The following is an 11,817-nucleotide window of genomic DNA, read 5'->3' on the forward strand; positions in this document are numbered from 1 at the left end:
TGGGAGAAAATCTTTACCACTTGCATCTAAGATACAGCATTAATCTCCAATATATATTAAATATATATATATATATATATATATATATATATATATATATATATATAATATATATTAAATATATTCAATATATATTAATATACATATATTTTTTAAAAACTCAAAAAGCTGAATACCAAAATGATAATAATAATAACCCAATAAATAAATGGGCAAAGGAACTGAACTGGCTCTTCACAGAAAAATAAATACAGATGATCAACAAATATATGAAAAAATATTCAACACCTCCAGCCATTGGAGAAATGCAAAACTACACCAAGTTTCCATCTCACTCAATCAGAATGACAATTATCAAGAATACAAGAGTGCTCACTTTGGCAGCACATATACTAAAATTAGAATGATACAGAGAAGATTAGATGGTCCCTGCGCAAGGATGACATGCAAATTCATGAAGCATTCCATGAAAAAAAAAAAAGAATGCAAGGAACAATAAATGTTGGCAAGGATATAGGGGAAAAGATTTGCTTATACTTTGCTGGTGGTTCTGCACATTGTTGCAAACACTCTGGAAAGCAGTATGGAGATTCTTTAGAAAACTTGAAATGGAACCACCATTTGACCCAGTTATCTCACTCTTTGATTTATACCCAAAGGACTTAAAATCAACATACTATAGTGACTCAGTCACTTCAATGTTTATAGCAGCTCAATTCACAATAGTAAGCTATGGAACCAACCTAGGTGCCTATAACAGATGAATGATAATGAAAATATGAGGAAAAAAAATATATATATATATACACACACACACACACACACACAAAATGAAATATTAATCAGCCACAAAGAGGAATGAAATTATGGTATTTGCCAGTAAATGGATAAAATTGGAAAATATCATGGGAAGTGAAATAAGCCAATCCAAAAAATCCAAACACTGAAGGTTCTCTCTGATATGTGGATACTAACCCACAACAAGGGAGGGTGGGAAGGGGAAGAATAGAAGTTCACTGGATTAGACAAAGAGGAATGAAGGAAGGGAATGGGGATGGAAATAGGAAGATAGTAGAATGAGTTGGACATAACTTCACTATCTTTCTATACGAGTACACTACCAGTGTAACTCCACATCATGTACAACAACAATAATGAGATCCCAATTACAATGTTATACTCCATATATGTATAATGTGTCAAATATACTGTCATGTATATCTAAAAAACAGATACAAAAATTAAAAAAAAAATAACTATATTGTTCGCTGTGCTTATATTGGGATCTTCAGGTTAATTCCATGCAAACGTAAATGTTCAGAAAAAAGTTCATTATCTCTGTCCATTGTACCTACTATTCATCATCAGTGACAGATGAAACACCCCTGTAAAAATTCCACCTAATACTCTTGGCCTCTCTTGAATTTGGCATCGTAATTTAATACTTTAATAACCTTTTTTTCTGTATACTAACTATCTATCTATCTATCTATCTATCTATATATATATATGTATATATATGTATGTGTGTGTAGGCATATATATATATATATATATGTGTGTGTGTGTGTATAGATAGATAGATAGATAGATAGATAGATAGATACCATAAATGCTATATCCTGAATCCTGAAATTTGATGTCATCCTGTTTCAACACTCCATTTTTTTCCATTTTTCCAGCTTATTTATTCTATCTAGTAATATCATTTTAATGAACATTTGACTCATTTGAATTCTTCATTGTACAAAATAATTTTCTCTAACCATTCCCAAATTTTTATAGATCTGGTGTCTTTTCTTTCTCTAATTCATTTACTTTAAATGTTGTTTTTCCCCAAGTCACTTTCACTGTTAAGTACAATTATCCTTTATTGTTTTATTTGCAAAAATCATTGCTACTTGAAATTTGTCATGTATTTGTTTATTCAGTGGTTTCCTCTGTTATCAAAATATAGGCTCTCTGAATACAAGGAATTTTTATTTTGATTTCCCCTTCCATCTCAGGGCTTGGCAATTAGTAAGAAATAAGTAAATATTTTTTTATTAAATAAGTTAATGAATGAACTAGTTGTCACTTTCACTTTAGTCTACTTATTTAAATATTGTCAGTATTCTCCATATTTTTAAAAATTATGTATATTTTAGTTAAAATTGAATTATGTATTTTTGTTTCAGTCTAGGGACACGTCATGACAAATACACAATTATTCTGCAAAAATAAAACTATGTAAAATCCTTTGTTAAGTTTGATATTTAAAAATAATAACTCTCATCCTTATTCATCAAACACAATATTCATATAGATATGAAATGCAGATGGAGAGTCTCAAAAAAACTATGAATGGAACCACCATAAGACCCAGCTATACCACTCCCTGGTATTTATCCAAAAGAACCAAAATCAGCATTCTTTAGAGATGCAGGTACATTAATGTTTATAGAAGAACAATTCACAACAGCCAAATTATTCAACCATCTCAGGTGCTATGAACAGATGAATGAATAAAGAAAATTAGGTACATATATACACAATGGAATTGTACTTACCTATAAAGAATGTAATTATGACAGTTTCTGATAAAAGGATCAGAGAGGAGAATACAATCCTAAATAGAATAAGGCAGACTCAGAAAATCAAGGATTGAATATTTCTCTCATTTGCAGAAAGTAGAGAAAAATTAGGGGAAAAAGTGAGAGGCAGATCCTATGAAAATAAAAGTAGAGAAGAGGAAAAGGAAGTAGGGGTAGGCAGGAAGGATGGGGAAAAGGAGAAACTAGAGAATGAAATTGAATGAACTATACTATGTACATATATGAATATACCACAGTGAATCTCACCTGTGTGTATCCATAAAACACCAATTTAAAAGTAAATAAATAAATAGAAGAAAACCAGTAGAGTGGAGGAAAGGGAACAGGGGGAGGGAGGAGGGCAGGTAAAGAGGAAATGCTGGGAATGAATGGAACAAATTATATTCCATGAATATGTGAATATTTCAAAATTAACTCTACTATGATGCACCAATAAATTATTTTTGAAGATATTAAAGTCAAAGATGTTAATTTTAAAATTAAGTACTACTTTCTGAATTTGTGTCATATTCTCTTAAATAAATGTTGTCAATAAAACTAACACTCTGAAAAATTAAAAACAATTGAATACTGTGTCAGGCTAAGTAAATGTTTAATAAACAGAATATGCAATGCAATCTATTTTCATGAACTAGCTTATCATAAGGTATACTTTTATAAATAAAGATTTTTGGGGTTACGTATACAAACTCACATAAGGGAAATGGAATGTATGATCCAAGTGATTTTTTCCAAATTATTTATTTATTAATTGGTACAAGAGATTTAATTAAGGGACACTTAATCAACGAGCCCCCTCCCCAGCCCTTTTTTAGATTTTATTTGGAGAAAGGATCTTTTTAAGTTATTTCGGGCCTCACTAAGTTGCTGAGGCTGGCTTTGCACTCACGATCCTCCTGTCTCAGCCTCTAGAGCTACTGGGATTACAGATATGTACCAGTGGGCCCAGCTGTTTTTTTTTTTTTTTTTTTTTTTTTTTTTCTAATGTTGGTGAATTTCACTTAATGCATTTGATTCCTGGAAATTCTAAATTTTGTATATGTGCAATTCTACATTTTCCTGAATTATGAGAATCACAAGTCAAAGGATTTGGATCAGTTTGAAGAGAGATTTTGATGTCTTTGTCTTGACACTCATTTCTTTGAAGCAAATTTACCTTGTTTTAAGTAAAAAATAAAGACATTGGCATAAGAAGTCTTAAAAGCACACTGTTGTACAAAGGTAAAGTATTATTGAATAATAACTCCTTGATTATATGTATATATATATAGTTAATATTGTACTTAATATATTTATGTTAATAAATATCCATGTTTATGTTAATATTATACTTAAATAAAATCAGTATAATAAGGTTCATTACACATTATATAGAAACATCTTTCTATGTCACATATTTCATATATTGTACCATAGTGAAGTGTGTAATCATATAGAAAATACCATCCATAGAAGCACCATAGTTCTGACTCTCATAGTCTTTGAGTGACTTTTTTATTTCTCATCATCTTGTCTCCTAATACTTTCTATTTGCTTGAATTTCTGCAGATAAATTTAAATGCATCTCCTTTCAGATTAAGAATAAATTATTTGTCTTATCTTGTATTTCTGTGATTCCAATGAATATTCTATGACATGCCACATCTCATATGCAAACATTTGTTTCAAATATTTAGTCTAATCAAGATAAAAAAGAGTTTAATTTCCAAATGAATTCTGCCAATAACATATGCCTTTACAGTAACCTTCTTTGTTCATCCTAAAACTACAGTAATAGCCTATAATGATATTACTAGAAGTAGAAAATATAATAACAGTAATGACTATTATAATAAAACTTATTCAAATTTCTTGTACTGCTGGATTTCATTCAGGTATGTTATTCCTATCAATTAATTTAATACTCAGAAATATTGGTTAAAATAGAATTCCAATTACATAAACAAATAAACTAGTTCCACACTATTCTCTTAATTACTATGCTATTCTGCCCCTTTCTATGTCATGTAGAGTGATTGGTTTTAGTAGTACCTTGGCAGTTAAGAGTTTCAGGATGATGTGATATATTTGGTGTCTTTAATGGGGAGAGGAAATGAGAGATGAGTAAAACTGTAGAGAAATAAGGCAGAATGGAAACAAGGAATTCCATAAACACTGTGTGGACATAAGATGTAATACAGGCTTAATGTTTTGCTTTTAATATCTGTCTTAAACATTCATTATGAATATGTAAAATATTTGGAGAAGTAACTATCTTTTATAATTCATATAGCCTTAGACTTTTAAATTCATGAGTTACTTTAAAATAAAATATGCACTTAATGGAACAATATTTGATCAACAAATAATGTTCATTATATTCCCATAATATGAAAAGAAATCTCTGTCAGAAATGAATTAGTGTTCTCTGCAGGAGTATGCTTTTCCATCAGAAGCCCCAAACATAAATTTCCATTCAGCAATGGTACTTTCTTTTCAAACATACTTATTCCATCCATGTAGACAGTTCATCTTTCCCTCCTGGAGAGGGACACCCACAGATGAAACCTGATGTTCAAGTTTACTATTGGGCTGTTTATCTCTGTCTCCATACTGAAATAATTCTATTCACATTATAGTTTTTAGTTACCTCAGTTCATGGAAATATGTCAAGTATTTTTGGACCATATGGAATACATATATGGAAAAGCACATCTCTGGGTTCTGTCAGAGCTCCATCCTCATGGCCATTTCTTCTAATCTTTATCATGTCAGATTAGGCCCCAACTTCCTTAATAAGACTCCCATAGCACACATGAATTAAAATCAAGAATCAATAAATGGGATGGATTCAAACTAAAAAAGTTTCTTCTCAGCAAAAGAAATCTGTGAGGTGAACAGAGAGCCTAAACTTGGGAGCAAATTTTTACCCCTCACCCATCAGATAGAGCACTAATCTCCAGAGTATATAAAGAACTCAAAAAGCTAAACACCAAAAACAACAACAACAACAACAACAACAAATAACCCAATCAATAAATAGGCCAAGGACCTGAACAGACACTTCTCAGAATAGGATATACAATCAATCAACAAATATTTGAAAAAATGTTCATCATCTCTAGCAGTTAGAGAAATGCAAATCAAAACTACTCTAATAATTCATATCATTCCAGTCAGAATGGTAGCTATTATGAAGACAAACAACAATAAGTGTTGGTGAGGATGTGGGGAAAAAGGTACACTTATACACTGCTGGTGGGGCTACAAATTGGTGCAGCCAATATGGAAAGTAGTATGGAGATTCTTTGGAAAACTGGGAACCACCATTTGACCCAGCTATTCCTCTCCTTGGTCTATACCCAAAGGACTTAAAAACAGCATACTACAGAGACACACCCACATCAATGTTTACAGCAGCACAATTCACAACAGCTAAACTGTGGAACCAACCTAGATGCCCTTCAGTAGATGAATGGATAAAAAAATGTGGCATATATACACAATGGAATATTACTCAGCAATAAAAGAGAATAAAATCATGGCATTTCAGGTAAATGGATGGAGTTGGAGAAGATGATGCTAAGTGAAGTTAGCCAATTTAAAAAATAAAAAAAATTCAAATGTTTTCTCTGATATAAGGAGTGTGACTCATAGTGGGGTATGGGGGGGGAGTATGGGAGAAATAGAGGAACTCTAGATAGGGCAGAGGGGTGGGAGAGGAAGGGAAGGGGCTGAAGGTTAGCAATGATCGTGGAATGTGATGGACATTATTATCTAAAATACATGTATGAATCCATGGATTGGTTGAATATACTTTATATAAATTTATCTTACTTTGAAAATATTTATAAAACATGATTTTGTAGTTAGTCATACTTAAGACTTTCAGCCTCACAAAAGATAAAAAATTCTGTTTTGTTTTTATTATCAAACCTCAAAAGAAATATATTTACTAAATTACTTAATTTTAAAACTTATTCTAACCTGATTCTTAAATGAAATCAGAATATATGTTAATACCTATCTCCTATTTTCCTTGCTATATGTTTAAAATGTTCATATATTTAAATAATTATTATTACATACGAAGTATTTTAATCAATGTCTTGCATCATATTTTATTTAAAATAATAGATAATGGAAGCAAAAACAGTTAATGTTAATATATACTAATAGAATCTAGCATTTGAAATCCATTAACTTCAAAAATGACACAGCTGATATGTGCTAGTTTGTATATCTAGAAATTTAAAGGAATAAAATATAAATGGGGAAAAATTATATAAATTTCCTTAAAATTTAAGGAATAAAATATAAATGGGGAATAAATTATACAAACTTCAAAATATTAATTTTATATCAATAAAGTTAAAAGATATGAACAGTGTGAAATGTTTATATTAGTAATGATAAGTTATTTTAATAAAATATGGTTGCCCTCTTTTGAAATGCTATTGAGTCTAGATTTTTATAATTCAACCATATCATTTTTAATATGCATATATCCACTATGCAGCATGTTTTTTTTTTTTTAATATCTTTTCCACTTTCAGTAGCACAAGAAATATATTTGAAAAGAGAGTCAATGCTAATGTAGCAACAAGGTAACAAATCTAAACATGTATGTCAGAAAAGAAAAGTTACAGTTCTCATGGTAACATTATTTCATCAGCATTATGCAGCTGAAACAATAAAATATGTATTTAGAAACCTAACTGGTAATTTAAAATAACACATGTTATATATATTAAATGAGGATAAGTTAGTATCCCTAGGAGGTCCTTAACTTATCTAGCTTTGCATGAGCATGTCTTAAATTAATAACATTTTACTACTAGAAGTTTCTAGTCTATAGCTCTAGTCATTCTGTGTTTGAATTCCTTTGCCATTTCTCTCTTTCATGGATTCACTATAGAACTGTTACAAAGAATTGGAAATACGTTGAGTTGATAGGCTTTATACATTATTGTATTGCCCTCAGCATTTTTTCTAGTATAATGTTCTGCCATTATCATATTTCATGATAATCTGATAACTCTATATCTGATAGAAAAGCTATACCATTACAGTATCCAGATGCAAAGCCTCTATTCTTGAATTCTAAGTAAAATATTTATGAACTTATTTAAATAATAATGAGGTGGAACACACACAGTGCCATCCTTTAAAAATTATGTCACACATGTAATACCAGAGGGACTCCTCATTATAGGATACCAAAGTTTCCAGCTGAGAATCAGATTCCATGTCACACAGCTCTAACCAAGTTATTTAACTGCAGGGACACATTGAAATAAACATATCTACCTTCTGATTTATAAAAATATTATCCAAAACACTTTATATAATTATATTATAAAAATATTATCAAAGCACTTTGACATTATCCAAACACTTTGATATGTACATTTAAACATACATACATATGATATTAATATTTCAATACTGAGGTGATTTTTTAAAAATCTGATAATGTTAGAGTTAATTTATGATGTCATTGAAACATACAGGTAGTTTATTCATAAGCTGTCTCATATAAATCTATAAGGTTTAAGTTTAAATTTATCGTGAGATGGTTTCTCTATGGACAACTTTGAATTACAAATATTTTCATTTTTACATTGTACAGGTTCTTTAAGTGCCCAATGAAGTGCATGAAGTTGGAAAAAATAAAAGTCACATTTTATTTTTCAGCTGAATTTGTAGTGGACTCTCTGCTATTTTATTTTCTGGTTCCAGTTTTATTCAATATAAATATGCCTACTGTTGATTTGTGTTCTGGTTTTCCTTCTCTACACTGAATGATAAGGGCATAAAAAGTTATTTGTATTCAATTTTTTTTTTTTTTTTTTGAAAAATATAAACTCCTTTTTATTTTTTTATTTTTATTTTTATTTTTTTATTTTTTAATTATTTATTGTGGGTTGTTCAAAACATTACAAATTTCTTGACATATCATATTCCACACTTTGATTCAAGTGGGTTATGAACTCCCACCTTCACCCCATACACAGATTGCAGAATCACATCAGTTACACATCCATTGATTTACAAATTGCCATACTAGTGTCTGTTGTGCTCCGCTGCCTTTCCCATCCTCTACCCTCCCCCCTCCCCACCTCTCCCCTCCCCTCCCCTCCTCTCTCTCTACCTCCTCCACTGTATAACCCTGAGGGTCTCCTTCCATTTCCATGCAATTTCCCTTCTCTCTCCCTTTCCCTCCCACCTCTCATCCCTGTTTAATGTTAATCTTCTTCTCCTGCTCTTCGTCCCTACACTGTTCTTAGTTACTCTCCTTATATCAAAGAAGACATTTGGCATTTGTTTTTTAGGGATTGGCTAGCTTCACTTAGCATAATCTGCTCTAATGCCATCCATTTCCCTGTAAATTCTATGATTTTGTCATTTTTTAATGCAGAGTAATACTCCATTGTGTATAAATGCCACATTTTTTTTTATCCATTCGTCTATTGAAGGGCATCTAGGTTGGTTCCACAGTCTTGCTATTGTGAACTGTGCTGCTATTAACATCGATGTAGCAGTGTCCCTGTAGCATGCTCTTTTTAGGTCTTTAGGGAATAGACCAAGAAGGGGAATAGCTGGGTCAAATGGTGGCTCCATTCCCAGCTTTCCAAGAAATCTCCATACTGCTTTCCAAATTGGCTGCACCAATCTGCAGTCCCACCAGCAATGTACAAGTGTACCCTTTTCCCCACATCCTCGCCAGCACTTGTTGTTGTTTGACTTCCTAATGGCTGACAATCTTACTGGAGTGAGATGGTATCTTAGGGTGGTTTTGATTTGCATTTCTCTGACAGCTAGAGATGTTGAGCATTTTTTCATGTACTTGTTGATTGACTGTATGTCCTCCAATGAGAAGTGTCTGTTCAGGTCCTTGGCCCATTTGTTGATTGGGTTGTTTGTTCTCTTATTGTCTAATTTTTTGAGTTCTTTGTATACTCTGGATATTAGGGCTCTATCTGAAGTGTGAGAAGTAAAGATTTGTTCCCAGGGTGTAGGCTCCCTATTTACCTCTCTTATTGTTTCTTTTGCTGAGAAAAAACTTTTTAGTTTGAGTAAGTCCCATTTGTTGATTCTAGTTATTAACTTTTGTGCTATGGGTGTCCTATTGAGGAATTTGGAGCCCGACCCCACCGACTGTAGATCGTAGCCAACTTTTTCTTCTATCAGACGGCTCGTCTCTGATTTGATATCAAGCTCCTTGATCCATTTTGAATTCACTTTTGTGCATGGCGAGAGAAAGGGATTCAGTTTCATTTTGTTGCATATGGATTTCCAGTTTTCCCAGCACCATTTGTTGAAGATGCTATCCTTCCTCCATTGCATGCTTTTAGCCCCTTTATCAAATATAAGATAGTTGTAGTTTTGTGGATTGGTTTCTGTGTCCTCTATTCTGTACCATTGGTCCACCCGCCTGTTTTGGTACCAGTACCATGCTGTTTTTGTTACTATTGCTCTGTAGTATAGTTTGAAGTCTGGTATCGCTATACCGCCTGATTCACACTTCCTGCTTAGCATTGTTTTTGCTATTCTGGGTCTTTTATTTTTCCATATGAATTTCATGATTGCTTTCTCTATTTCTACAAGAAATGCCGTTGGGATTTTGATTGGCATTGCATTAAACCTATAGAGAACTTTTGGTAATATCGCCATTTTGATGATGTTAGTTCTGCCTATCCATGAACAGGGTATATTTTTCCATCTTCTAACATCTTCTTCTATTTCTCTCTTTAGGGTTCTGTAGTTTTCATTGTATAAGTCTTTCACCTCTTTTGTTAGGTTGATTCCCAAGTATTTTATTTTTTTTGAAGATATTGTGAATGGAGTGGTTGTCCTCATTTCCATTTCAGAGGATTTGTCGCTGATATACAGGAATGCCTTTGATTTATGCGTGTTGATTTTATATCCTGCCACTTTGATGAATTCATTTATTAGCTCTAATAGTTTCTTTGTAGAGCCTTTTGGGTCTGCTAGGTATAGAATCATATCATCTGCAAATAGTGATAATTTAAGTTCTTCTTTTCCTATTTTGATGCCTTTAATTTCTTTCGTCTGTCTAATTGCTCTGGCCAGTGTTTCGAGAACTATGTTGAACAGAAGTGGAGAGAGAGGGCATCCCTGTCTTGTTCCAGATTTTAGAGGGAATGCCTTCAGTTTTTCTCCATTCAGAATGATGCTAGCCTGAGGCTTAGCATAGATTGCTTTTACAATATTGAGGTATGTTCCTGTTATCCCTAGTTTTTCTAGAGTTTTGAACATAAAGGGATGCTGTACTTTGTCGAATGCTTATTCCGCATCTATCGAGATGATCATATGGTTCTTATTTTTAAGTCTCTTGATGTGGTGAATAACATTTATTGATTTCCGTATATTGAACCAGCCTTGCATCCCAGGGATGAATCCTACTTGATCATGGTGTACAATTTTTTTGATATGTTTTTGTATCCGATTCGCCAGAATTTTATTGAGGATTTTTGCATCTAGGTTCATTAGAGATATTGGTCTGTAGTTTTCTTTCTTTGAAGTGTCTTTGTCTGGTTTAGGTATCAGGGTGATGTTGGCCTCATAGAATGAATTTGGAAGTTCTCCCTCCTTTTCTATTTCCTGAAGTAGCTTGAAAAGTATTGGTATTAGTTCTTCTTTAAAGGTTTTGTATAATTCTGCTGTATACCCATCTGGACCTGGGCTTTTCTTAGTTGGTAGTCTTTTTATGGTTTCTTCTATTTCCTCAATTGATATTGGTCTGTTTAGGTTTTCTATATCCTCCTGACTCAATCTGGGCAGATCATATGACTTAAGAAATTTATCTATGCTTTCACTAACTTCTAATTTGTTGGAGTATAAGGATTCAAAATAGTTTTTGATTATCTTCTGTATTTCTGAAGTGTATGTTGTGATATTGCCTTTTTCATCCCGTATGCTAGTAATTTGAGTTCTCTCTCTTCTTCTCTTCGCTAGCATCGCTAAGGGTCTGTCGATTTTGTTTATTTTTTCAAAGAACCAACTTTTAGTTTTGTCAATTGTTTCAATTGTTTCTTTTGTTTCGATTTCATTAATTTCAGCTCTGATTTTAATTATTTCTTGCCTTCTACTTCTTTTGCTGTTGTTTTGCTCTTCTTTTTCAAGGATTTTGAGATGAAGTATGAGATCATTTATTTGTTGGTTTTTTCTTTTTTTAAGGAATGAACTCCAAGCAATGAATTTTCTTCTTAGAATTGCT

At 32.2% G+C, this 11,817-nt stretch overlaps 1 non-coding gene across 1 annotated transcript; it reads left to right on the forward strand.

Annotated features, from left to right (window-relative positions):
- The first annotated feature begins 368 nt into the window (after nt 1–368).
- Nucleotides 369–474, forward strand: LOC114085933 (U6 spliceosomal RNA). Its single transcript, XR_003581578.1, has one exon. It is a non-coding gene; the product is annotated as a U6 spliceosomal RNA (small nuclear RNA).
- Nucleotides 475–11,817: the final 11,343 nt, after the last annotated feature.

Source organism: Marmota flaviventris, chromosome 3 (assembly GCF_047511675.1).
Source record: "Marmota flaviventris isolate mMarFla1 chromosome 3, mMarFla1.hap1, whole genome shotgun sequence".
NCBI lineage: Eukaryota > Metazoa > Chordata > Mammalia > Rodentia > Sciuridae > Marmota > Marmota flaviventris.